General features: G+C 45.8%; 4 non-coding genes across 4 annotated transcripts; 2 read left to right on the top strand and 2 right to left on the bottom strand.

Annotated features, from left to right (window-relative positions):
- Window positions 1–21,864: 21,864 nt before the first annotated feature.
- On the bottom strand, window positions 21,865–21,941 carry Trnas-cga (transfer RNA serine (anticodon CGA)). Its single transcript has one exon. It is a non-coding gene; the product is annotated as a tRNA-Ser (tRNA).
- Window positions 21,942–22,767: 826 nt separating this feature from the next.
- On the bottom strand, window positions 22,768–22,844 carry Trnas-cga (transfer RNA serine (anticodon CGA)). Its single transcript has one exon. It is a non-coding gene; the product is annotated as a tRNA-Ser (tRNA).
- Window positions 22,845–23,769: 925 nt separating this feature from the next.
- Window positions 23,770–23,844, top strand: Trnar-gcg (transfer RNA arginine (anticodon GCG)). Its single transcript has one exon. It is a non-coding gene; the product is annotated as a tRNA-Arg (tRNA).
- Window positions 23,845–24,070: 226 nt separating this feature from the next.
- Window positions 24,071–24,145, top strand: Trnar-gcg (transfer RNA arginine (anticodon GCG)). The gene has a single exon. It is a non-coding gene; the product is annotated as a tRNA-Arg (tRNA).
- The last annotated feature ends 2,280 nt before the right edge of the window (window positions 24,146–26,425 follow it).

The raw sequence follows: 26,425 nt of genomic DNA, 5'->3' as shown, positions 1-26,425 counted from the left end.
ACACAAGCTGCATGATTTTCAGAACTGAGGCAATTCTGTCGTTAAAACTAAACTCCTGTTCCATCATTTCACATCAGCCTCGGACGCCACGTAACAAGTCCTGACCGCTACACAACCTGAACGTTGCATCACCGTGTGGTTTACTCCTGAAGTTTTGAGAGCACACCCAATAGATGGGGCTTCCTCATACGCTTCCTGTTTTTGGGTCATCACTCTTCTGACTGGTTCATGCGGCCTATCAGGCGACCATTAAGAGCAACGAAGGACCAGCAGTGCGAAATTACTTGCGGGGGTGTGGGGAGGGGAAGGTCGGGGACTGTGAAAGAGTGGTGCCACACCATCTACCCTCCGAAGAAAAGTTCAAAGCCGCATCCTCAGCCGATAATATCATGGCGACGATCTTCTGGGAATCTGAGGGGTTATTCTTTTTGATGTCGTCCCTCAAGGAGTGTATTGTGCTATCCTCAGGAGATTGAAGAAACGACTTCAGCGTGTTCGTCGCTATAAAAATTCAAACGAACTTATCCTTCTCCACGACAGCGTAAGATCTCACACAATTATGCGCATCCGAGAGGAGCTCGCAAAACATCATCCTAATGTTCCTCCTTATCCACCCTATAGCACGGATTTCGAGAACTTAGAGATCCATCTGTTTGGGCCAATGAAGGACGCACTCCGCGGTATGCAACACGTGGATGGTGGGGAGGTTATTGATGAAAGAAGGCGTTGGCTCCGACGTCGACAAGTTGAGTGGTACCGCGCCGGCATGTAGGCCCTCACTGTCAGGAGGCGTAAGGCAGTCGTATTGGAAGGAGGTTATGTAAAGAACTCGGGATTTGTAGTCAAAAGAGTGTGGAATAATGTGTTATACTGGAATACTGAATAATACCAAACTGCTTTCAGACAAGAACAACAGCTCTGCTGCAATACGTACTGAACGCTCCTCGTAGAAGAGAGACACTAGTGGAAGTAAAGCTGTGAGAGCGGTTTGTGACTCGTTCCCTGATACCTAATTCGGCAAGAGCCATGCACCATTCCCGGTTTGATTTACTGTCGGGTACGGAACTTTCACGTGTCGGAATGTTTGAAAACAGCGCACACTGAGCTGCAGAGTAGAGACCTCATTTTGGTTCAAATGGTTCAAATGGCTCTGAGCACTATGGGACTTAACTTCTGAGGTCATCAGTCCCCTAGAACTTAGAACTACTTAAACCTAACTAACCTAAGGACATCACAAACATCCATGCCCGAGGCAGGATTCGAACCTGCGACCGCAGTGGTCGCGCGGTTCCAGACTGTAGCGCCTAGAACCGCTCGGCCACAACGGCCGGCTACCTCATTTTGGCTCGCTACAACATACTTGCGACTGGTTCCTGAATTCAAGTTAGAAAACTGATATGAATGCAGTGTAGTTGTTTGAGGTCACTTCGGGAAACTATGGAGAACTTAAATGATCACGGATGAGTCTGGATCTCAGCACTACTACCTCAGAAATGGAAGGACTGTTTCAATCGGAACAACATTTAACTAGGTCAAATGTTCCATTAGGCGGCTTCTTTCTCCTTTCCCTTCATCATCACAAGGTCTGCTCCATTACAACGAATTACGCCAGAGGCTTGTAAAGTAATGAAACGCGAGTGCAGCGTAACCAAGTGTCTGCCAGCACAGAACGCGGTCGTGACGCGATGTGAGGTAAATAAGCAGCTGGCGGGGTTGCCGGGGGCAGGCGCCGCCAATCTATATGGAAATGCGGCGCCAGGTGCGACAGCGGCGGCTGTGCAGACGTCTGTCCGCACTCCGCCATCTGGATGGCACCGAGGCTCCTGGTGCGGCCCAGCTAACTCGCCAGCAGTGTGGCACACCTGCTGTGCCACAGTCACCTACCAACCCTGTGAGTCTGGAACCTTGTCGTTTCGTCAGAGAAAATGTTTGTAGCGTCTCTACGATACTTCGTGTGTGACACGACCGCAATGGATGGTCGGACCTCGTTCTTAGTATTGCTACACTGCAGTAATAGTTGGTCCCGAACGTAATGTCGTTTTTGCGCCTGTCGACATTCGTTTGTCATTTATCAGCTCACAGTGTCCTTAATACGAGGCCTGTTCAGAGAGTAAGCTCCGATTGATTGCCAAATTGTAACCACAGTGAACATCAGAAATGTTTTACTTGTAACAATTAGCTACACCTTTCAGCTACTTCTCTACGTAGTCGCCGTTCTGACTTAGACTTTTGTCATAGCGTTGTACCAACTTTTCAATAGCCTCATCATAGAAGGCAGCCGCCAGTGCTTTCCGCCAATCCTCCACGCTGGCCTACACCTCGTTGTCTGTGTCAAAATGTTGTCTTCAAAGACAGCGGTTCATGTGACCAAAGATGAAACTCAGGGGGAGACAATTGCGGACTATATTGTGGGTAATCTCACATTTCCATTTGAAAACGATGCAGGAGCATCTTCATTGCCCCTGCAGAATGCGGCTGAGAATTGTCTTGAAGAAGAAACAGCACGACAGTTATGTAATGTTAGCTGCATAGCTTCAGGCGAAATTTCTCACCAGGCCCTCGTACTTGGCGGCAGACACTATTTTCTAGACATCTTTACGCACTCACTGCGAGCTCAGAAATGAGAAAAGCGACGTGATGCTAACTGGGGTTATACTAGAGACACTACCCAACACATCTGTGCAAAGCTTTATCGGATTTTCATAGTCGTTTCCATTTCGCGACCGATCGGAGCTTACTTTCTGAACGCCCCTCGTAGTTGTGGTAAAGGCATTTTAAGGTTAGGGTGACTTGTTTACGTGCAGAAATGTCATACTGAAACAATTCGAGGGTCACAAAGACGGCGGTGACCTTAAGATAAATTCCTTGATTTGAAGAGGGCGCCTGCAGTGCAGGGATACATTCTTGGGAGATAGACGAGTCAGACAATGGCAACCTAACAGTACTAGCCGCTTAAACAGCGACTGCTTCGCGTAGGAAGAGTAGTTACCCAGATAGCCTGATGTCTTTTGCTTAGGATCTAATTTTTAAATAGGACTCAGCAGGGTCACTCAGTCTTTCGCACCTACCGACGTTCTGCAGGAGACAACACACGGCTTCTGCAGTGTATCCGTCACAGAGAAGCTCCTGGACAACCTTACTCGCAGTTGGCAGAACTCATGGAGATGCTACGGGTTGCAGGCTAGGTTGCGCGCCATTATGCTCCAATATCACTCCTCGCTCATACCGCATCTCTCACTCTGGCTCGTCTCTATCTTATACTACTCTACACGTGGTGTAAGGAACGCTAAAATAAGATATTATTTAGGGAATAGGAACGTTTTCATACCATAGCATTACCATGGCCAGTTTCACTCCCTAAAGGGGCATCGTCAGGTGCATTTAAGTAATCAGTTCATGCCCGATGAGAATTATCATGTCCCAAGGCATAGCTCGAAGCGAATCATATTCTTAGGGCGGTCAGTGACCCGGTGACAGCGTTGGGACTCACACGGCCCGAGGACGTATAGAACGCCTGCTGCCATGGTATTAGTCACCACAGCAGATCCTCTGCATCACAATTCTGGGGCACCTCAACTTGAAGCCGCTGATACTAGGGTTGACTGAAAAGTAATGCCCCCACCTTCATAACAGTTGGCAGCATTAGTATGCGGCAGGTACTGGCTTGTCCCGTAGCCTCTTCTCTACAGCTCCAATTGGCGGAAAGCCTTAGCACTGAACGGTTATATTATTACAGTGTAAAGTATGGAACCCTGCGGACACGGTCGGTCTATGCGATTTAAGCAACGTGCAGTCATTGAATTCTTGACAGCAGGTGTCACCTCAACGGAGACTCATCAGAGAATGAAAGCAGTTTATGGTGACTGTGTTGATGTGAGTACTTTGCGTCTTTATCCGAGTAAGTTTAAAGATATTGAGGCAGGAACATCTTACCTGCGTGACAAACAAATAGTTGGACGTCCTGTCACAGCAACCACCGAGTTACACAAGCAAAATTTTGACAGAATGATCCAGGACAATCGCTGTATTACTCAGAGAGAAAACTGCAAGCACAATTGGCATTTCACAAAAACATGTGGGTAACATTATTGCTTTGCTTGGCTTTCGGAAGATCTGTGTACGATGGGCACCCCGCATGCCGACTCCTGAAATGAAAGTACACAGACTTGAAATTTTCCAGGAACTCCTCTCGCGTTACGAGAACGAAGGTGACGTTTTTCTCCATTCAATTGTGATAGGAGACGAAACGTGAGTACACCATTACGATCGGAAGACGAAACGTTGGTCTATGGAATATCGACACGAAGACTCGCTACAGAAAAATAAATTCAAGACGCAGCGCTCAGCTGGAAAAATCATGGCCACAGTGACCTGGGACGCAGATGGTGCTATTTATGTCGATTTCTTTGATCGTGGAACAGCAATAAATTCAGACCGTTACATCACAACGCTGCGAACTTTGAAACGATGACTAACAAGGGTCCGAAAGGAAAAGGGAAATGTTTTCCTGCAGCATGACAATGCCAAACCACACACTTCACGTGCCACCACAGCAGAACTTCAGAGACTGAATGTCACCACCGTACGGCATCCTCCATACAGTTCAGATTTAGCACTGTGTAACTTCCATCTGTTCCTGATAATTCAAGACGATATGCGGGGAGATAATTATGCTTCTGATGAAGACGTTGCGAGAACTGTGAGACTGTGGTTGCGGAAATAGAGCGTCAACTTCTTCTGTGGCAGCTTCAGAAAACTTGTTCACCGCTGGCAGAAATGTATCCAGTTGGCTGGTGATTATGTGTAAAAGTGAAAACTGGTAATTAAAGATCACATTCTAAGGATAATTTCTGCGTTTAATTTATTAAAAAATTCCAGTCTAAATCCAATTAATGATGGGGAGGCATTACTTTTCATCCAACCCTCGACAATTCTGGTATCCATTAGATTTTCGGTTGGCCGATCTGATCCATCCGAGGAAAATCATTATCGAATTTTACGCACGACTTAGTGTCCAACTAACCGTATGCGTTACTATGCGAGTCCTAGTGAGCACTCGTCCTGCCTATCTGAATTACCACGACCACATTTTCTCAGCTTACGAATCTTATTTAAAGTGCCCACCATCAATATTTAACAACCTGTCAGCTTAATAAAACCGTTGAGCGATCACTCACTTTCGTTTATAGCTGCACTTTGCAACATGGTAATTCTCATCAGGCTCGATGTGATTACTTATCTGCAGCTAGGGATGCACCTTTCAGCTGCAAAACCGTTTCTGATTTTTTTAAAGAACCGTAATCCGCCCCTGGTAGCTGCGTGGTCAGCGCGACGGAATGTCATAACTAACGGCCCGGGTTAGATTACCGGCTGGGTCGGAGATTCATCGTTTCATCCCTGTCGGCACGCATGTCCCCGAAGTGGCGTCAACTCGAAAGACTTGTACTAGGCGAACGATCTAACCGACGGGAGGCCCTAACCACACGGCATTTCCTTTTCCAACGGACTGCAATAAACAGATAATTCAGTTGTATAGAGTTTTTTCATTTTAATTCTAATTTGCTAATAACACTTTGTATAAAGTTGTGGTATGATACTTCCAGTTGGTTCAGTCTTATAGAGATTACACCAATTACATTTTTATTAGTATTATTTTAATTTATCATTGATAAAATATGAGCGTGTGGTTGAACATTAGTGTATTCTTTCCTTCCGAAATCAGTGCTTAATATTCGTTTCTGTTACCCTGTGAATCTGCAATGGCGAATATGTGGCATTATATAAGAATAAAAGTTGGGCTCTTTTCTTTGTTATGATTGTGGTACTTTCCTTTCTGTTCACATTCGTCCCCATAATTAACATCGATTAATAAGTGTTTAAAGCAGCCGTTTGATTCATATCTGCAACTAGGATCTAGTCAAATGTTTCTGGTCCACGCAGTATGGAATCATCTTTATTCGGTTCCATTTGCTAGCGCAAGCAGTGGCCACGCAGGTGTATCACCGCGACCGTGGCAACCAGTGACAGGGTCCGACTTTAGAGGCGTCCTGTAGAGATGTAGTCTTGGTCAGTCTCACTGTGTTTGCACTGCCAGGCAGGGAGCAGGGCAAGTTAAAAGGTACATCTGCCTGCAGTGAATTAAAAAATAAAAACTCAACTCGGCCATATCAGAAATAAAAGGCTAAACATGACGACTATATTCAGTTCCAGTACCTGGCAACATTTTATTTTAAATTATACAGACAAGGAAAACCTTTCCGTTATTACGACTAAGATATGTAGGGGATGAAGAATCGTTCGTTGGAGCGGCAGTGATAGCAACCGAATCATATCAGAAATTGTTAATCATACCAGAAGACAACGACGGAAGACCGCAGGTCGAATTACACCAGGCTTCCATCCAGCTTACGAGATCGAAGTGGCTGGAGGGGCTGCCAGCCCAGTCGGGTAGCCTTGGGCAAAGCGAGAGTCGCCAGGTTGCCCGTGATGGACACTTCGCGATCCGAGACGGGCTGCCATTTCGAGGTACCACACACATCGACAGAGCTGGCGCCCACAGCTGCTTTTCTGTCTATCACAAGTCCCACAGGTGTGCAAAAGTGAAGGACGAAACTAACTTTCGCAAGAAATGTCACTGCTAAGTAACACTGCCAGATGAAACTTGGGGCATACATGGAAAGTACTCCTACACTATAGTACACGACAGAACAGTAGAGTACAGAAAATAACTGAAAGAAATACGAAGTAAGATGAACAGAAATAACACTTTTTTAGAAAGACAGTCATTACAAAGAAGCCACCACGATTTATGATAGTTCCGTGGACATCACGCAAGGCGGGACGTGATTCTTGATAGGGATTACAAACACCCCGGCAGCATGCTCCTCCTTAGCGCAGTCCCTGTGCTCTAGGCAACACCGCAAATGGTGTCTCGATATCGCAATGGAACACAACGTACTGGCCGCTAGCCATTCATTCGGCGATGAGTCTGCGTCCTACTGTGGAGAGTGAGAATGCTTACCTTACAGTCCTGTTAAATATGATTGTTATTGCAAACTCTGATTTGTGTTCCTTCTTGCCCGGTGAACTTTCCTTCGGGCAGCAGTGGTTGAGGTTTGGAACACTCTCCATGGAAAAGGCACAACGATGCGACCAATACCAAACTCCTCGGCTACACTAGTCACACTTCGTCCTTCTTCCAGTTTTCCAGTGATTCTTCCCATGTGATGTAATTCAAATGTAGCCCCTGGTCCGTGTCATAGTAAAGAACCGTGCCAAAGTGCAGCGTCACATCTAGCTGATTGACGCATATTGTATTTTTCCGTCCCTTCAACTAACACTTGTTGCAGAGCCAGCCTCATTTGGTGCTATTGTCACGCTGACGTCCTACACGTGACTTCCAACTCTCTACGCACGACTGGGACACCTCTGTCATGCTTCTGCACTTTTATTCATTATTCATTTCCACCGAGTAGTTAGCTCATTGCCTTACTTTATTGTCTCCCCCTTAACCTTTACAGATCTATGTACTGCAAAAAAAGAAATTATAAGAGACTGAAATTTCGTTTCGAACTTTTCTACACTAGTGTTGTTAAGTAACTAAAGAAACACGGCTGGTTTTATTCATAATTCCGGTATGTCACGTTATGTCCCACTCCTTTTGGCTACGAAATCCTATTTTTCAACGTAATCGGCGTTCGGTGTGACAGCTTTACACCACCTTACATGGAAGGCCTATAAGACGACATGATACCATTCTACAGGTCGTCCGAACCCGGTAGCTGAGTGGATACTTGACGCAACGAGTGTACTTACTAGTTTTCAGTTATTTACTGTTAAAGAAATAAATAAATAGAAATTAAAAATAAATAAATAAAATAACAAAAAACACATTCACAATAATACACCAACTGCATCCTTTGTACCACATCCCCAGGATGGGAGGGAGGAGACATCGTGGCCAGGCCTCGGGTTGCGAACCCTGCCCACCTTGCCTCCCCCACCCCACTACCTAATCCATCTCCCCCCCCCACCCCCACCAAAAAAAGAGGTAGTGGGATCGAGCCCCTATGTGGAAACATTTTTTTTTTCATTTTAGTTCTTACGTTTCTTACACTGCAAGTAAACCAAAATATTGGCCAATATATTTTTTCCATTAGTATTTTAAGAAAATGCAAGTAAAGAAAAGGTCAATGAAAATTTTGTATTGCAAATAAATTGCGAGGAAGCGATTGTAAGGCATAAAAATGAATATCGTATATAAAATTAGATTCTCTTATTATTTTATGGTTTATGTTAATAAGTTCCTGTGGGGATATTAATCGCAAAACTTTTGTTGGGATCTTGCGCACATTATAAACGACAAATTTGTACAATTACAAAAAAATTTAAAAAAAGAAAAAAAACAAAAAGTGGCCAGCGCGATAGAATGTCAATCCTAAGGGCCCGGGTTCGATTACCGGCTGGGTCGGAGATTTTCTCCACTCAGGGACTGGGTGTTGTGTTGTCCTAATCATCATTATTTCATCCCCATCGACGCGCAAGTCACTGAAGTGACGTCAAATCGAAAGACTTGCACCCGGCGAACGGTCTACCCGACGGGAGGCCCTAGTCACACGACATTTACATTTTATTTATTTACTGGTCGACGTAGAAGCCAATGACTTGCAGCCTAAATAACCTCCCAGACATTCACGTACTGCTACCTGTAGAGTCCTTCAGTGAGGCCAACAGTTGGAAGTCGGAAGGTTCGAGATCCAGCATGTAGGGTGTTTTAGGAAGAACACTATAATGAAGTATAGTGGGCGTACACACACTTGTGTGAGGCCCTACGTTGTCATGGAAGAGTTCGTTTGCATTTTTGTGGCGTTTCTTCAATTTCCTGAGGATAGAACGATACACTTCCCCAAAAGTGGAAATGGAACAGAATAACCACTTCGGAGTCCCAGAAGGTCGTGTTGACTTTAACAGCTGAGAATGTGGCTTTGAACATCTTCTTTGCAGGAGAAGTCGTGTAGCGCTATTCCATAGATTGCCGTTTTGTTTCCTGTTTGAAGTAATGAACCAATACTTTTTCACTTGTTGTAGCTGGGATTCACAGTCATAGAAAACTATTTGAAGGACATCATCTTTACGCCAGTGACTGTTACAAGTTTTTATTACACACTATTGCAGTTTCGGCCTTAGGCCATTACCAATTGCTGATATGGCTTCAAGCTATGTCAGCGTACTGTAAGCTGAAAACGACATACAAATATATCAGCTTACATTACTTCCACATGGCTCAAAGCCTTAATATCAGCACCTGATAATGCCATAGTGTGTAATAAAAACTTATAATTCACTGGCGTAAGGATGATGTCCTTCAAAAACAATGTTTTTTCACCTGTGACGATGTTCGACGAAAGATTTTCACTCGTAAGCACAGAGCAATCTTCGTTGTTCCTCGTGGTCTCCTGGCAGGTTGTGAGACTTCCAGAGGGCACACACTTTTGATTACGCCAGCTGGTGAACTACCAAGAGAAAAGTCCGATTTTGCAGCTAGGTGTTCGATTGTGAACCTTCGATCACCTCCGTGTCGGCGCGTTCCCACATCGCAGGAGACACAAATACATGCGGCCGCATAGCAAACAGGATTCGGAAGTACCAGGGCAACACCAGATCGCCCTACATTGCTGGTTGCCTACAGCAGCGACAAGTATACATTCAGGGGTAAACCTATCGTTCTCTCTTGATTGACAGGTCAGGTTCAAATGGCTCTGAGCACTATGGGACTTAACATCTGAGGTCATCAGTCCCCTAAAACTTAGAACTACTTAAACCTAACTAACGTAAGGACATCGCACATATCCATGCCCGAGGCAGGATTCGAACCTGCGACCGCAGTGGTCGCACCTTTCCAGACTGAAGTTCCTAGAACTGCTCGGCCACACTGGCAGGTATTTAAGCTAGTGTTCTTCTAAGAGGATTATGACCCCATGGAGATAAGCCATCCTTAGCCGATTGTTCGCTTAAGTAGCTTTCCATGTCACCCCAACCCCCTCCCTACCCTCTCGGAAACACAGCAACACTTATAATATCAAATAAATTGACTAACTGATTAAATTTATTGAAAAAATTGTCGGGAAATAGCTCAGTTGTAGCACTTTCGGTATTTATGAGCTGCTTCAGCTTATTCAAATACCTCTCACCCGTCTGTCTGACGCCTCCTCCTCCCCTGAACCCCTATGGAAATATCCAAATCCCCCTATCCCTCAGAACATTTTCAGACCTGAGTTAATTGGATACCCACCTCCCACTCTATCAACTTGATTCACTAATTAACTAAACTGATACACTGATTAACCCCTCCCCCTCTGCTAAATCTCCCAATTCCCCCCCCCACCTACCCCTCTCCCTACGTCGAAATTGGCAGCTCTGTGCTGGAAACGAACGATCTCATGATAGGAAATTCACTTACATACCAGAAGGTATATTGTTTATTTGTAAAAAATTCAGTTTGCTGTGGTTCCATATTGCTCACCTTTATCTACTGTTCGGGAAGATGCTGGTCTTGTAAAATAAATCGAAAAAAGTAATTAAATTGATTGTCCTTTATTTTGATTGTGCAAGGGATATCATTACGCAATTACACAGTTAAAAATGTTTTGATCACAAAGTACGTGCCATCCTCCTTCTGCTGGGCCACACACAGCATAGAATCACACCACAGCACGCGCCAGCCGATCAGGCTCCCGCGAAGCGATGCATCTGTCAGTGGCCCTCACACTCTAATGTCCAAAAGGTGTCCACTCATGCCGCGTGATTGATAGACCAGATATTGTGCTACAACATGAACAAAGGCATCATTTGGCAACAGCCCTTTTATATACGATACTCAAGAAATTCCTGTCAAAACACCTGCTCTCTCTCTCTCTCTCTCTCTCTCTGTGTGTGTGTGTGTGTCTCCCGTCTTGTAGTGTGTCGCTGTCAGTCGCATCAAACTGCGAATAAAACAACGTGTAGCTCAAAATATCCACGGGTGTACTGCCGGTCTACAGTGTCCAACGGGCACAATGTTTCGGCGATCATACATGTTGCCATCATCAGGTGAACTGACGGACTGAGCTCCTGTGAACGTGCCGGCACGGAGATCCGTACACTATGGCTGCTCAGGGGGAACTGGGTTCGGTCGCGGCGGCGGCAGATTTAAATACCTTCCGCCCGCGGCGCTCTTACTCCGCCGTCTGCGCCCCGCGCCACGGTCGCGCGGTGGAACAGATTGCGACGGCGTCTGAGATGACGTCGGTGTGGTGGCTCTGTCCGCCGTGGTCGTCACAACTATACATTTGCTCGATTTACTCTTGACGAACTCAATCGCTGGTTCCCAAGCCTTGCTAAGATTATAGCCACAGTCACGGTTTATGAGGTCGTCATTGGTGCGAATCTCGATGGCCTCTCTAACAACGCTGTCCCAGTATCTCGACGTCTGTACCAGAATCCTTGTGCGTTCATACTCCATAGCGTGATTTTCCGACAAACAATGTTCAGCGACCGCCGACTTGCTCGGATACGTCAGTCCAGTGTGCCTCTGGTGTTCACGGCATCGATCCTCGACGGTAGGCATCGTCTGACCAATATACGACTTGCCACATTGACACGGAATCTGGTACACGCCGGCCTTCCTCAAACCTAGGTCATCTTTGACGCTCCCCACCCGTGCACGAGTTTTATTCGGAGGACAAAACACAGTTCCGACCCGATGTTTCTTCAAAATGCGGGCGATTTTCCCCGAGAGTGCGCCTGTATATGGGATAAACGCAGTGCCTACCTCCTCCCTCGTGATTTCATCCATCTCCACAGGTTGTGCTGTAGTGGGTGGGCGGAGAGCACGTTGAATCTGCCACTCTGAGTACCCATTTTTTCGAAATACAGTTCTCAGATGTTCCAATTCCTGGGGTAGACTCTCTGCGTCAGAGATAGTGCGCGCCCTATGTACTAGAGTTTTAAGCACCCCATTCCTCTGTGAAGGGTGGTGGCAGCTGTCTGCGTGCAAATACAGATCAGTGTGCGTTGTCTTCCAATACACCCCATGGCCTAGGGTGCCGTCAGGCCTTCTCTTGACCAAGACGTCAAGGAAAGGTAGTTTACCCTCCGTTTCAGTCTCCATAGTGAATTTGATGTTGGGGTGTATGGAGTTTAGATGTGTAAGGAAGTCAAGGAGTTTATCCATACCATGTGTCCAGATGACGAACGTGTCGTCCACTCTCACCGGTGGTAGCGAATTTGTACTTGGAGAACTTCGAGGAGGAAGCTCTGTCGTCATCCGAATGGAAACCTACTTGCTTTTTCCGTTACGTGGATGACACGTTCGTCATCTGGCCACATGGTATGGATAAACTCCTTGACTTCCTTACACATCTAAACTCCATACACCCCAACATCAAATTCACTATGGAGACTGAAACGGAGGGTAAACTACCTTTCCTTGACGTTTTGGTCAAGAGAAGGCCTGACGGCACCCTAGGCCATGGGGTGTATTGGAAGACAACGCACACTGATCTGTATTTGCACGCAGACAGCTGCCACCACCCTTCACAGAGGAATGGGGTGCTTAAAACTCTAGTATATAGGGCGCGCACTATCTCTGACGCAGAGAGTCTACCCCAGGAATTGGAACATCTGAGAACTGTATTTCGAAAAAATGGGTACTCAGAGTGGCAGATTCAACGTGCTCTCCGCCCACCCACTACAGCACAACCTGTGGAGATGGATGAAATCACGAGGGAGGATGTAGGCACTGCGTTTATCCCATATACAGGCGCACTCTCGGGGAAAATCGCCCGCATTTTGAAGAAACACCGGGTCGGAACTGTGTTTTGTCCTCCGAATAAAACTCGTGCACTGGTGGGGAGCGCCAAAGATGCCCTCGGTTTGAGGAAGGCCGGCGTGTACCAGATTTCGTGTCAATGTGGCAAGTCGTATATTGGTCAGACGATGCCTACCGTCGAGGATCGATGCCGTGAACACCAGAGGCACACTCGAATGATGTATACGAGCAAGTCGGCGGTCGCTGAACATTGTTTGTCGGAAAATCACGCTATGGAGTATGAACGCACGAGGATTCTGGTACAGACGTCCAGATACTGGGACAGCGTTGTTAGAGAGGCCATCGAAATTCGCACCAATGACGACCTCATAAACCGTGACTGTGGCTATAATCTTAGCAAGGCTTGGTTCCCAGCGATTGGGTTAATCCAGAGTAAATCGAGCAAATGTGTAGTTGTGACGACCACGGCGGACAGAGCCATCACACCGACGTCATCTCAGACGCCGTCGCAATTTGTTCCACCGCGCGACCGTGGCGCGGGGCGCGGACGGCGGAGTGAGCGCGCCGCGGGCGGAAGGTATTTAAATCTGCCGCCGCCGCGACCGAACCCAGTTCCCCCTGAGCAGCCACAGTGTACGGATCTCCATGCCGGCACGTTCACAGGAGCTGAGTCCGTCAGTTCACCTGATGATGGCGACATCTATGATCGCCGAAATATTGTGCCCGTTGGACACTGTAGACCGGTAGTACACCCGTGGATATATTGAGTATCAAATACCCCGGAGAAACTCAAGAATCACAACGTGTACCTGGTAAACACCCAGCTGTGGATGTCTTGGAAATAATGTCTCATTCTATCAGATTGATTAATTAATGAAATCGATACTCTTTGTGCAGAAAAAATTTTCCTTCTTGCTATTGGTGGATACTAGGATTGAAATGTTTGGTCGAGCTGCAACCACCCATTTTCCAAACCCTATTGCTTCTTTTACCTCTTACCTCCAGTTGGTGGATACCAGCACAGTTGGTCATTTACTAGGAAGTGCATCACGTTTCAGCTAGCTGAAAATTTCGAATAGCAGTCTCCTTGCATCGTATGTCCTTAAACAATTATGGTGGGTGCTGGACAGACGTGTGCTCACAATACACCTAGCTTAAAGAATATACTGATAAGTCTGGAATATGACATTGCGATTTGGTTGTTAAGGCGCTGTGTGGCCACTAAGCTGCTTCTCTCTGGAAAATTTGGAAGAAGGAGGAGGAGGAAGATCCTACACCGTGATAGAAGAGAGACAACAGCAAATGCCACTCCAAGCCAAAGTTCATTGCAATGTATCGAGAAGCACTAAACACAGCACACTTATATCACAATTCAGTTCGTAGCAGTAAATGCGATGGCTAGATGTCAGAGATCACTGAAACATTTGCACTTCCCATATGCTCATGTCAAGAGGTCCACACGTGGCACCCTAATGCGGCACCAGCACAAATGCTAAGAGTTCGGTGAAAACTACCACAGCAATCGCAGCTGCAGTCATGGACGTGTGTGAATGCCAGAGTGCACCATCCACAGTTATGGATGGCGTCTGCAGATGATTTGGGTGGTAGGAATTGGGATGTTATCAGTACATCCAGTGCTAACATCCATTAGTTTGAATCTTCTTTCATGCAACACACACATCTACATCTGTCGCACTCACCCAGTGCACTGCCCCTTCACCAGCCCTCGCTGCCAAGGGCAAGATCAGACAGTTTGGCGAATTGTACCTAACTGCATGTCACAGGCTGCGATAGGCCATCACTTACTGTTGATGAGTCTTCATGACAGCTGCAGAAATCAGCCGCAATGCACTGCAAAACAAGCAGCTTCAGCTTGGATATATACAGAAGTTCTTACCTATTCCACCTTGAAACAGACCCCAGCACTTTTAAAAGCCCACTTTATCCAATCCGAAACAGTGGTGTTGCTGACCATACACCTCGGATTTCTCAGACTAAATGTAGATTTCTCACTTCTATACAAATCATTTTCGAGTACAGGAGATATCAAGGAATACACGCTTTTTCACTTCGCTGAAGTATCGTTACTTGTGAAAATCCTATAAGAGTCTGGCATAGGCTACATTTCCTCTAAGTATTTTCTCATCAGGTAGGAATAAATCTCTTCTTACCTGTTACTCATGCAGAGCAGGACTAGAATCTTAAACTCATTTTTGGCTCATGTTAGAGGGTTAAGATCTATCACTGTCACAGTCTCATTCGAACATTCTCTTAAGGTAACCGAATGCCTTATCACATAAAAAGTTGTAAATATCAGGTTCATACTAGGTATCAGTTTATAAATTCGGTAATATGTCTCTCCCTGTGTAGATGGGAGGTTGAAATATCATGAAAATATATCACCGCAATGAAATTAACGCCTGTTCACCACCCCAAGTCAAGATTCATATCTGTGGTGCCCTAGACATTGTTTCCACCCTCCGTGAGTTATGTCATTGATATCAGACTGATAGACTAATTAATTAAATATCGTAGGAGTCACTTTGCATAGTGAATAATTTTTCTTTTTCAGTAGTCGGATTACACTCATCAGGTAGTTCAAATGGGAACCTGTGGAGGGAAGACGACTTTTTGAGGAAAGCTATTGAGAGCTGACATTTCAAGCTGACCACAGAAGGATTCTCCTGGCAGCAAGATATATTTTGTGTGAGGTCTGCGCCATTAAAAACGCTATCACAACGACTATGTTTCCGTCACTCCACATAAAAAGCGATCTTGTTTCTACAGGCTCACGCAAGAAGCGCTGATAGCATTACACTTTCTGATATATATTCTATGATTTGCAATCGTCTGTCCATTCAACTAAGTAAATATGTTGGATCATATGGAGTCGTCTTTTAATAGTTACATTCATTTGTGAATCACAGTCATGCAACTCTCATTTCTCGAAACCAGTTACCTTTTTCCCACCTACCTGCTACTGCAAGACTCCAGCGTGGTTTTTCTTTAGACAATCCCTCTGCGTCCTGGAACATTCCTCGTTCTCTGCCCAGCCTTTCCTGCAGCTTAGTCCATGTGATCATTCCAATTTAAGTGAACAGAGTTTGGAGCACGATGCATCTAAGGCCTTCTGCATTCTGTGGAGAAACAGAATGAGCTGAGTTAATGCGACAGACTTGACTATTTTGATCACTCAGTGGGAATGGGAACTTGTTGTCATAGCTCTGCCATTTGTGTACGAACTCTGCCAACTGTGTATGAAGTGTAAGGCCATTGCGAAACGAAGCTTTCTCTCTCTTGCAACATGGTGTAGTAGGAATAACAGTACGAGCATTATGGGATCTAGTAGGAGGATGAGGATTTTGCTACTGCATTGCAGTGCGTCTTCAAACTACACACGGGTACTACATCCAAAGGAGATCTGCATCCCTCAGCTTGCATTCACATCCGTCACACAAACATTCTCCCTATCGTCGTTATTTTGCACAGAGAAAAACTACGAACTATAAGAACTCCACTAATGTCATCCAATAGAAAACTGGATTAGATATTACTGCATCTCTCTTTTCTGTAATATCGATGGTAAATATCGTCTGCACACCAACATCGAGCATATGTGGTGATCCTGCTAAATATACAGGTATTGTTCCACTCAGTGGTCGAAGTCACCTGCATAGACCAGTGTAAAGTTTCATCACCTGTACTGTAGGAGGACCATATACTGCAGACTATCAATTATAAGAGAGGGTCAATGTGGTTTTGTTTGATACATTGATTTCGTTTTCTGCTTTAACAATCCAAGCAGTGTATGACTACAACATTGTACACCATGGTACGTTTTGGTTTTTGCACCACGAATATGAGGTTTGTGTTATGTGCTAAACTGGCATTAACATTTGTCAATCCATTGGCTCTCACAGAAAACTGGACATTGCATGGTGTAAATTATGTTGTTGATGATTGCACAACACACACAGAACGATTGAAATGAAAGACAGAGGCGGTGTTTCTTACAGACAAAAAATGCAAAAGACATTACAACATAAAGAACCTGCCAGATTTTTGAGGGATTGTGACCAAGGGTGATTAATGACCGCTGCATTATAAAGTCATCTTTCAGAGTGACGAGGTACCAGGTGTCTAGGCGTTCCATTTTGATTGATCCCTCATACTGTAGCAAGTAGACAATCACTATTTCGATGTAGGCCACCCCCACATGGTGTTGCTCACACTAAGACTCTCTTTCCATCTCAAACAAGTGACTTAAGTCAATCATTATGTGGTAATCAACAGTGTACCTCTGGAGGGATGGGATGGAAAAGACACCATTGTTGTGCTGTAATAAGCACCACAGTTTGTAGTGGGATCAATTTTTGCAATTGCACCAGTTTTCTTTAATTTCAACACTGACCAATAATGCGGCAGCAAATTTGCCAGTTTCTCTACCATCGTTAAATCACACCTCCACTACTTTGCAAGTACTATATACTAGATTCGAATGTAGATAGACAGCTGTGCAGTGCGTCCATTCATAGTTAATTCTTCGTTTTCTTAAATAGGAACCCCCATTTTTTTTATTACATGTTCGTGTAGTACACAAGAAAATATGAATGTTTTAGTTGGACAACTTTTTAAGCTATGTGGTAGATGGAGCTGTAATAGTCACAAACGTGTAAGTACGTGGTGTCATGTAATATTCAAGAGAACTCTAACAGTGTTATTATGTGTGATGACAGTTTCTATAATCACATGAGGAGGATGTACACTTGGAAAAAGTCGGGTGATATGGGAAGATTTCAGTTAGATTACATCATGGTGATATAGAGTTTCCGAAACCAGATGGGACCGTAAGGCATACACAGAGGCCGATGTAGACTCTGATCACAAGGTAGTATTGATGAAGAGTAGGTTGAAGTGTAAGAGATTAGCAGAGAATGATGAGCGAGAGAGATGCGACCCCTGCAAACTGAAACTGATTTTTTGAAAAAAAATAATGTACCGTCTGCTATGTAATTTAATTCCCTGTCGTGACATCCTTCCTGTCCAGCACAAAGCCGCCAGTTTCCATGTAGGGGGGCAGAAGGGGAAGGTTGAAGGATTTAGCAGAGAGGGGTCGGTTAATTAATTTATCAATTTAAATAATTGGCCTAGTACCAAAACAGAAGCGCCAGGTGGTGGCAAATCTTCGATATTTGATACCTGGCAAACACCTGTCGAGGCATGAGATTGCTGGGGGTAGTAGTGTCCTTAATTAGTAATCAAAACGTCGTCGGTCCAAGGTCCGAAGCCAACCACTCCTAAATTTTTTATTAATTTATGCAGAAGACTTCCGGAATAAGAGTTCACCCTCATCCTGCAAACAGCCTTATCAAAGATTGCGGAGGAGCAGATAGAGGTTCAGGGCACTTTCGTGTCCTAGGTGTGGGAAATTGCCCCTCAAGGCGGAAGAATCAGCAATGATCAACGGCATAAGGATGCAGAAGGCAATGGAAACCACTGCATTAAAGACACATAACGTGTGTCCACAGGACATGTGGCCTGTAATTGAAAAATTGTCATGATGATCTCTCTATTGGCAAAAGATTCCAGAATTGTTCCCGATTCGGATCTCCTGGAGAGGACTGCCAAGGAGGAGATGACCACGAGAAAAAGATTAAATAACCAATGAAAGGATAACATTCTATGAATCGGAGAGTGGAATGTCAGCTTGAACATGTAGGGAAGCTAGAAAATCTGAAAAGAGAAATGGAAAGGCGCAGCACAGCATTGTATTGTAGTGCAACATGGTCTGTGGGAAAATTGGAACAGAAGAGAATCGGAGCATTCGAGATGTGGTGCTACAGACGATTGATGAAAATTAGGTAGACACTTAGGGAAGGAATGAGGAAGTTCTGTGCAGAATCGTAGAGATATGTTATTTTGTTGAAAACACTGACAAGAAGAAGGGACAAGATGAGAGAACATCTGTTAAGAATCAGGGAATCACTTTCATCGTACTAGAGGGAGCTGTAAAGAGCAAAAACTCATCCAGCAAATAACTGAGGAAGTAGGTTGCAAGAAGGAGAGATGAAGAGGTTGGCACAGGAGACGTAGTCATGGCAGGCTGATTGATAACTTAAAGAAAAGTAATTTGTCAATCAGATTGATAGAGTGGGAGCTTAAGGACCCACCAATCAAAAGAGAACAATAGGTTTGCCCTTGAATGTATGCTTGGCCCCTTGTACGCAACCCACAATGCGGCGTGGTGCCTCTGTTGCCCTTCTGCTATCGGACAGGTTTCCGCTACCTTCTTACGATGATGACAGATGGCTTGCCCAACGACTCTCCATGCTTTTTCACTGCCAGGTCTACATAGACATCCAGCAAGCGCCTATGAATATCTGCAATGCCTGTTTTTCCGCCAAAGAAGCTCAGTGATAGTCCTCTGCTAGGAATGCACAACTTTATACTCTCCATGTTTATCGCCGCCACCTGTCGACAATTCATGAATCTGCAGGATCTAAGGCGGGAATATTCCACGATTCCAACTCATCATTCTTTCAATAGAAATTGGGGAAGACAAAGTAATGTGCTGCAATACTTATTGAATTCCCCTCGTTTCTTTTTTAGGTACTTTCGCCCTTCGTATCTCTTGTCTCAGTTTAAGAAACGACTTAGGATTTTACATTATTCGTTTAATGTGAAAGAAGTGCAGTTTTGTGACAGTTCTCTAGGTACTTGCAACCATCCCACATTATTGTAAGAGGTATCCGCACAGCGCTGGCAGCTCGACTGGCAGACAGTGGGGACTAGGCGCGGCCTACAAATGGCAGAGCGCGACCGAGAACCGGTGCTTGGTTTTAACAGCAGCACGCCAGGCCAAGTTGGGCCAGGCCGGGAGGGGCGGAAACGTGACCTTTTTGCAGTCCCCAGACACGCTGTCCCGGACCTGCAGTCGGGTCTCGACCTCGGCGCGTATGTCCCTGTGCTCTTTCGGAATTTGTGTTTATACACGCAGTTCCGCTCTCTACAGCAATGTGCGTTCTTAAAAGTCCAGGTGCTCACTTACAACGTTTCCAAAACGAGAATTTTCCGAACATGCTCACAAAACTAGTCTACAGGGTATTCTATCCTATTCTGCGTAAGTGGACCAGAGGCTGCACTGGTGGTGGTCCAGAGACTGCTGAAAGAAACAGGCGATTCCTGTGGTCGTAATGATGGAGTCTTATTAAATAAACGCCTTGTCAGAAGCAGAGTCCAGCGAGAAATCTTCATCGAAAATATTAACAAATGTAGTATCAATCACTCATCAATGACATGTTTCGAAGGCTTCAGCGAACAGCGAGAACTGCCGGAGAAGTGGGGGGCCAAAGTATTTAATGACACACTCGTCGTGTCAGTGGAAGGGATCACGTAACATGCTTGCAGTAGCAGTGCCCTGTTAAGGAGCAAGCTGTGGCCGTGTCATGAAGCTCAAGTTTTCAATGGGCAGGGAATCCTAACCACTGTGGGGTATTAATAATAATGTTTGAAAAACATTCATCCAGAATGAGATTTTCACTCTGCAGCGGAGGCAGCGCTGATGTGAAACTTTCTGGCAGATTAAAACTGTGTGCCACGCGGAGACTCGAACTCGGCACCTTTGCCTTCCGCGGGCAAGCGCTCTACCAACTGAGCGCAAAGGTCCCGAGTTGGAGTCTCCGTCCGGCACACAGATTTAATCTGCCAGAAAGTTTTTTTAACATTCGTCCAGTTTCAGAAGATTATATCTTCTGCATGAATGGAGATACAAACTTCGGTTAAATTTTGACTTGGACGTATGACGACGAAGTTTTCATTTTAGAAAGAGCCATCTGATGTGCCATCTGTAAATCTTCTACATGAAAGTGCATACAAACTTTTCGTTATGTTTCTGTTAAATTTAAGATTAAACTTCTTATTTAGTTGCTTATGCGGCTTACACCTGAAGTTAAAAGATTTTAGGCATTGAAAAAACGAGAGAACTCCTCACAGAGAAACCAATTGAAACCCTCAAGAATCTTTGCAGGTTGGTCAATAAACAATAACTTGACATTGAACCGAAAAAAGCAAATACCATCAATTTTTGGAAGTGGGCAAAATGACGCTGTTAAATTAAATGTAGATGGTACACTGTAGGTAGTCATAGGAATGAATGTTGATCCTCGGTTCAAGTGGTGTCAACACACAAACATACAGTATTTGCAGATGGAATGTCATCAGCATGTTGGGGTCCTCTCATTACTGTGTAACAGCCAGTGTGTTTTAGTTACATGCTATTTATATGTACACTTAGTCTTACCTGTGACATTCTAATCTCATGGTCAAATGCACAAAATGAAACACAGTTTTGAAACTGCAACAAAATTATCAAATAACTTCCAGAATGAGATTTTCTCTCTGCAGCGGAGTGTGCGCTGATATGAAACTTCCTGGCAGATTAAAACTGTGTGCCCGACCGAGACTCGAACTCGGGACCTTTGCCTTTCGCGGGCAAGCGCTCTACCAACTTTTTTTTTTTTTTTTTTTTTTTTTTTTTTTAATCTCATTTTGTTCGCTTTTGTTCGTTTCGTCTGCTCGGGGCGGACGTCGTGAGACATCCAGAAGCTCTCCTCCGAACCTTGCACAACTAGCACTCCTGAAAGAAAGGATATAGCGGAGACATGGCTTAGCCACAGCCTGGGGGATGTTTCCAGAATGAGATTTTCACTCTGCAGCGGAGTGTGCGCTGATATGAAACTTCCTGGCAGATTAAAACTGTGTGCCCGACCGAGACTCGAACTCGGGACCTTTGCCTTTCGCGGGCAAGCGCTCTACCAACTGAGCTACCGAAGCACGACTCACGCCCGGTACTCACAGCTTTACTTCTGCCAGTATCTCGTCTCCTAACTTCCAAACTTTACAGAAGCTCTCCTGCGAACCTTGCACAACTAGCACTCCTGAAAGAAAGGATATAGCGGAGACATGGCTTAGCCACAGCCTGGGGGATGTTTCCAGAATGAGATTTTCACTCTGCAGCGGAGTGTGCGCTGATATGAAACTTCCTGGCAGATTAAAACTGCGTGCCCGACCGAGACTCGAACTCGGGACCTTTGCCTTTCGCGGGCAAGCGCTCTACCAACTGAGCTACCGAAGCACGACTCACGCCCGGTACTCACAGCTTTACTTCTGCCAGTATCTCGTCTCCTACCTTCCAAACTTTACAGAAGCTCTCCTGCGAACCTTGCACAACTAGCACTCCTGAAAGAAAGGATATAGCGGAGACATGGCTTAGCCACAGCCTGGGGGATGTTTCCAGAATGAGATTTTCACTCTGCAGCGGAGTGTGCGCTGATATGAAACTTCCTGGCAGATTAAAACTGTGTGCCCGACCGAGACTCGAACTCGGGACCTTTGCCTTTCGCGGGCAAGCGCTCTACCAACTGAGCTACCGAAGCACGACTCACGCCCGGTACTCACAGCTTTACTTCTGCCAGTATCTCGTCTCCTACCTTCCAAACTTTACAGAAGCTCTCCTCCGAACCTTGCACAACTAGCACTCCTGAAAGAAAGGATATAGCGGAGACATGGCTTAGCCACAGCCTGGGGGATGTTTCCAGAATGAGATTTTCACTCTGCAGCGGAGTGTGCGCTGATATGAAACTTCCTGGCAGATTAAAACTGTGTGCCCGACCGAGACTCGAACTCGGGACCTTTGCCTTTCGCGGGCAAGCGCTCTACCAACTGAGCTACCGAAGCACGACTCACGCCCGGTACTCACAGCTTTACTTCTGCCAGTATCTCGTCTCCTAACTTCCAAACTTTACAGAAGCTCTCCTGCGAACCTTGCACAACTAGCACTCCTGAAAGAAAGGATATAGCGGAGACATGGCTTAGCCACAGCCTGGGGGATGTTTCCAGAATGAGATTTTCACTCTGCAGCGGAGTGTGCGCTGATATGAAACTTCCTGGCAGATTAAAACTGCGTGCCCGACCGAGACTCGAACTCGGGACCTTTGCCTTTCGCGGGCAAGCGCTCTACCAACTGAGCTACCGAAGCACGACTCACGCCCGGTACTCACAGCTTTACTTCTGCCAGTATCTCGTCTCCTACCTTCCAAACTTTACAGAAGCTCTCCTGCGAACCTTGCACAACTAGCACTCCTGAAAGAAAGGATATAGCGGAGACATGGCTTAGCCACAGCCTGGGGGATGTTTCCAGAATGAGATTTTCACTCTGCAGCGGAGTGTGCGCTGATATGAAACTTCCTGGCAGATTAAAACTGTGTGCCCGACCGAGACTCGAAATCGGGACCTTTGCCTTTCGCGGGCAAGCGCTCTACCAACTGAGCTACCGAAGCACGACTCACGCCCGGTACTCACAGATTTACTTCTGCCAGTATCTCGTCTCCTACCTTCCAAACTTTACAGAAGCTCTCCTGCGAACCTTGCACAACTAGCACTCCTGAAAGAAAGGATATAGCGGAGACATGGCTTAGCCACAGCCTGGGGGATGTTTCCAGAATGAGATTTTCACTCTGCAGCGGAGTGTGCGCTGATATGAAACTTCCTGGCAGATTAAAACTGTGTGCCCGACCGAGACTCGAACTCGGGACCTTTGCCTTTCGCGGGCAAGCGCTCTACCAACTGAGCTACCGAAGCACGACTCACGCCCGGTACTCACAACTTCGGTAGCTCAGTTGGTAGAGCGCTTGCCCGCGAAAGGCAAAGTTCCCGAGTTCGAGTCTCGCTCGGGCACACAGTTTTAATCTGCCAGGAAGTTTCATATCAGCGCACACTCCGCTGCAGAGTGAAAATCTCATTCTGGAAACATCCCCCAGGCTGTGGCTAAGCCATGTCTCCGCTATAACCTTTCTTTCAGGAGTGCTAGTTGTGCAAGGTTCGCAGGAGAGCTTCTGTAAAGTTTGGAAGGTAGGAGACGAGATACTGGCAGAAGTAAAGCTGTGAGTACCGGGCGTGAGTCGTGCTTCGGTAGCTCAGTTGGTAGAGCGCTTGCCCGCGAAAAGCAAAGGTCCCGAGTTCGAGTCTCGGTCGGGCACACAGTTTTAATCTGCCAGGAAGTTTCGTATCAGCGCACACTCCGCTGCAGAGTGAAAATCTCATTCTGGAAACATCCCCCAGGCTGTGGCTAAGCCATGTCTCCGCTATATGCTTTCTTTCAGGAGTGCTAGTTGTGCAAGGTTCGGAGGAGAGCTTCTGTAAAGTTTGGAAGGTAGGAGACGAGATACTGGCAGAAGTAAAGCTGTGAGTACCGGGCGTGAGTCGTGCTTCGGTAGCTCAGTTGGTAGAGCGCTTGCCCGCGAAAAGCAAAGGTCCCGAGTTCGAGTCTCGGCCGGGCACACAGTTTTAATCTGCCAGGAAGTTTCATATCAGCGCACACTCCGCTGCAGAGTGAAAATCTCATTCTGGAAACATCCCCCAGGCTGTGGCTAAGCCATGTCTCCGCTATATGCTTTCTTTCAGGAGTGCTAGTTGTGCAAGGTTCGCAGGAGAGCTTCTGTAAAGTTTGGAAGGTAGGAGACGAGATACTGGCAGAAGTAAAGCTGTGAGTACCGGGCGTGAATCGTGCTTCGGTATCTCAGTTGGTAGAGCGCTTGCCCGCGAAAGGCAAAGGTCCCGAGTTCGAGTCTCGGTCGGGCACACAGTTTTAATCTGCCAGGAAGTTTCATATCAGCGCACACTCCGCTGCAGAGTGAAAATCTCATTCTGGAAACATCCCCCAGGCTGTGGCTAAGCCATGTCTCCGCTATATCCTTTCTTTCAGGAGTGCTAGTTGTGCAAGGTTCGCAGGAGAGCTTCTGTAAAGTTTGGAAGGTAGGAGACGAGATACTGGCAAAAGTAAAGCTGTGAGTACCGGGCGTGAGTCGTGCTTCGGTAGCTCAGTTGGTAGAGCGCTTGCCCGCGAAAGGCAAGGGTCCCGAGTTCGAGTCTGGGTCGGGCACACAGTTTTAATCTGCCAGGAAGTTTCATATCAAATAACTTATTTGTAAAACAATATTGTGCGCTAAGGATAAACCAAAAGAATAACACTGTTCTAAACAGATCAGCCTTGAATTGGATGTGGAGGCTCCAGTCTTCATCCAGCCAACCTAATTTAGGTTTTCGTGGTTTTCCTTAATTATTTTAGGAAAAGCCGGGATAATTCCTACTGTAAGGCCACTGCCGACTACCTGTCTCAGTTTTGTTATTCTAAACCTGTAAATCCGTAAACATCTGTATTTATCTTTTGTTGTTGTTCTTAAATTTTAATACCAAGCCATGTCTCATTTCCTTCTAAGAGAGGTCTACGGATGAATAAAACTACTAATACTACTACTGCGACTTCTAACACTGCTATTACTTTTTAGAAATGTTCAGTGTGCCTTCCACGACGGTGAGTACAAACATTTCGATGATAGTCAGACTCATCCTATACTATCACAAGGATGTCTGGAGTCAAACAAATCATTGCTGCTGCTGTGCAGGTAGATACTTCACCCAAGTTTGCGGGAAGGGAGTGCAGATTGACGGATTTTTTCGCTAACACCCACAAAAAGAAAATTACACACCTCCTGAGATCAGACGACCTTGGAGGCTAATGGTACTATGTGAGTACGTATGCTCGACACGCTGTACGAGGTGCATTGCAGCCATACTTTCGATAAAAATAACGCTGCACAGTTGTAATTCCATTTCGCTTATTGAAAGGAAGATCGGAAATCAACTTTTACTTCTGTGTTATTGCCATTCTCACACGACGCATAACTATCTATCTGCACCAGGTGGACCGCTACTAGCGACCAGTGAGCCAGATACATACAAATTAGCTTCGATTCGTTACGTCAAAATTCACCTCAAGTTCACATACACATTATCTTGTATAATCGGACAGTCTTCTCGAAATGCCCTGAACTGTCACAATTCAAAATGTATACTAAAACCATGATTCGAGCAGTATACAGGGTGGGACAAATAAAAGTGGCCCGGAGAAGAGAGTTCTAGGGTACAAAGAAACACAGCAGAGCAACGGAAATACATTACTAACCTGACTATCGCAGATGTTGAATATGACCACCATTCATCTCTTGGCACCTTTGGGTCATGACCAGCAATTCGCTGTGGATGGATCGAAACTGGGCTCCTTGAATTGCTGCAATCTTATCCGAAAAGTTCTGCTGGGGTTCTGCAAGACTATGAGGCTTGTTGAGATACGCGTTAGACTTGAGGACTCCCCACACAAAGTATTCGCACACTGACAGATCAGGTGACATCGGTGGCCAGCAAGGGCCACGAACGGAGTGAACTCTGCTAACAACTCTTGTCAGACGTGAAGAGTGTGTAAATGGGCTCCAACTTTCGACCGGCTATGTGGGCAGTTGCTCCATCCGTGTGAAGATCATGTGGTATGGTTGTAAGCGTACATTCACGTCCAAGCGTATCGAATCATGTGGGCCACTTTTATATTCCCCATTATGCGTAAGTATAAAAAAAACTTAACAATTAGGCTGCCCGATAAGAACTTTAGCCGTGTTTCGTAGTTGTATTATCACTGATGTTCCCACTGTGATTTATACGTTCGTATCCCTATACGGTAAGCTAGCGTCATAGGCTCGACCTGGTGTGACGGGAGTTTCCCCTGGC

Source organism: Schistocerca nitens, chromosome 6, assembly GCF_023898315.1.
Source record: "Schistocerca nitens isolate TAMUIC-IGC-003100 chromosome 6, iqSchNite1.1, whole genome shotgun sequence".
Lineage (NCBI taxonomy): Eukaryota > Metazoa > Arthropoda > Insecta > Orthoptera > Acrididae > Schistocerca > Schistocerca nitens.
This window is presented reverse-complemented; position numbering and strand designations above follow the sequence as displayed.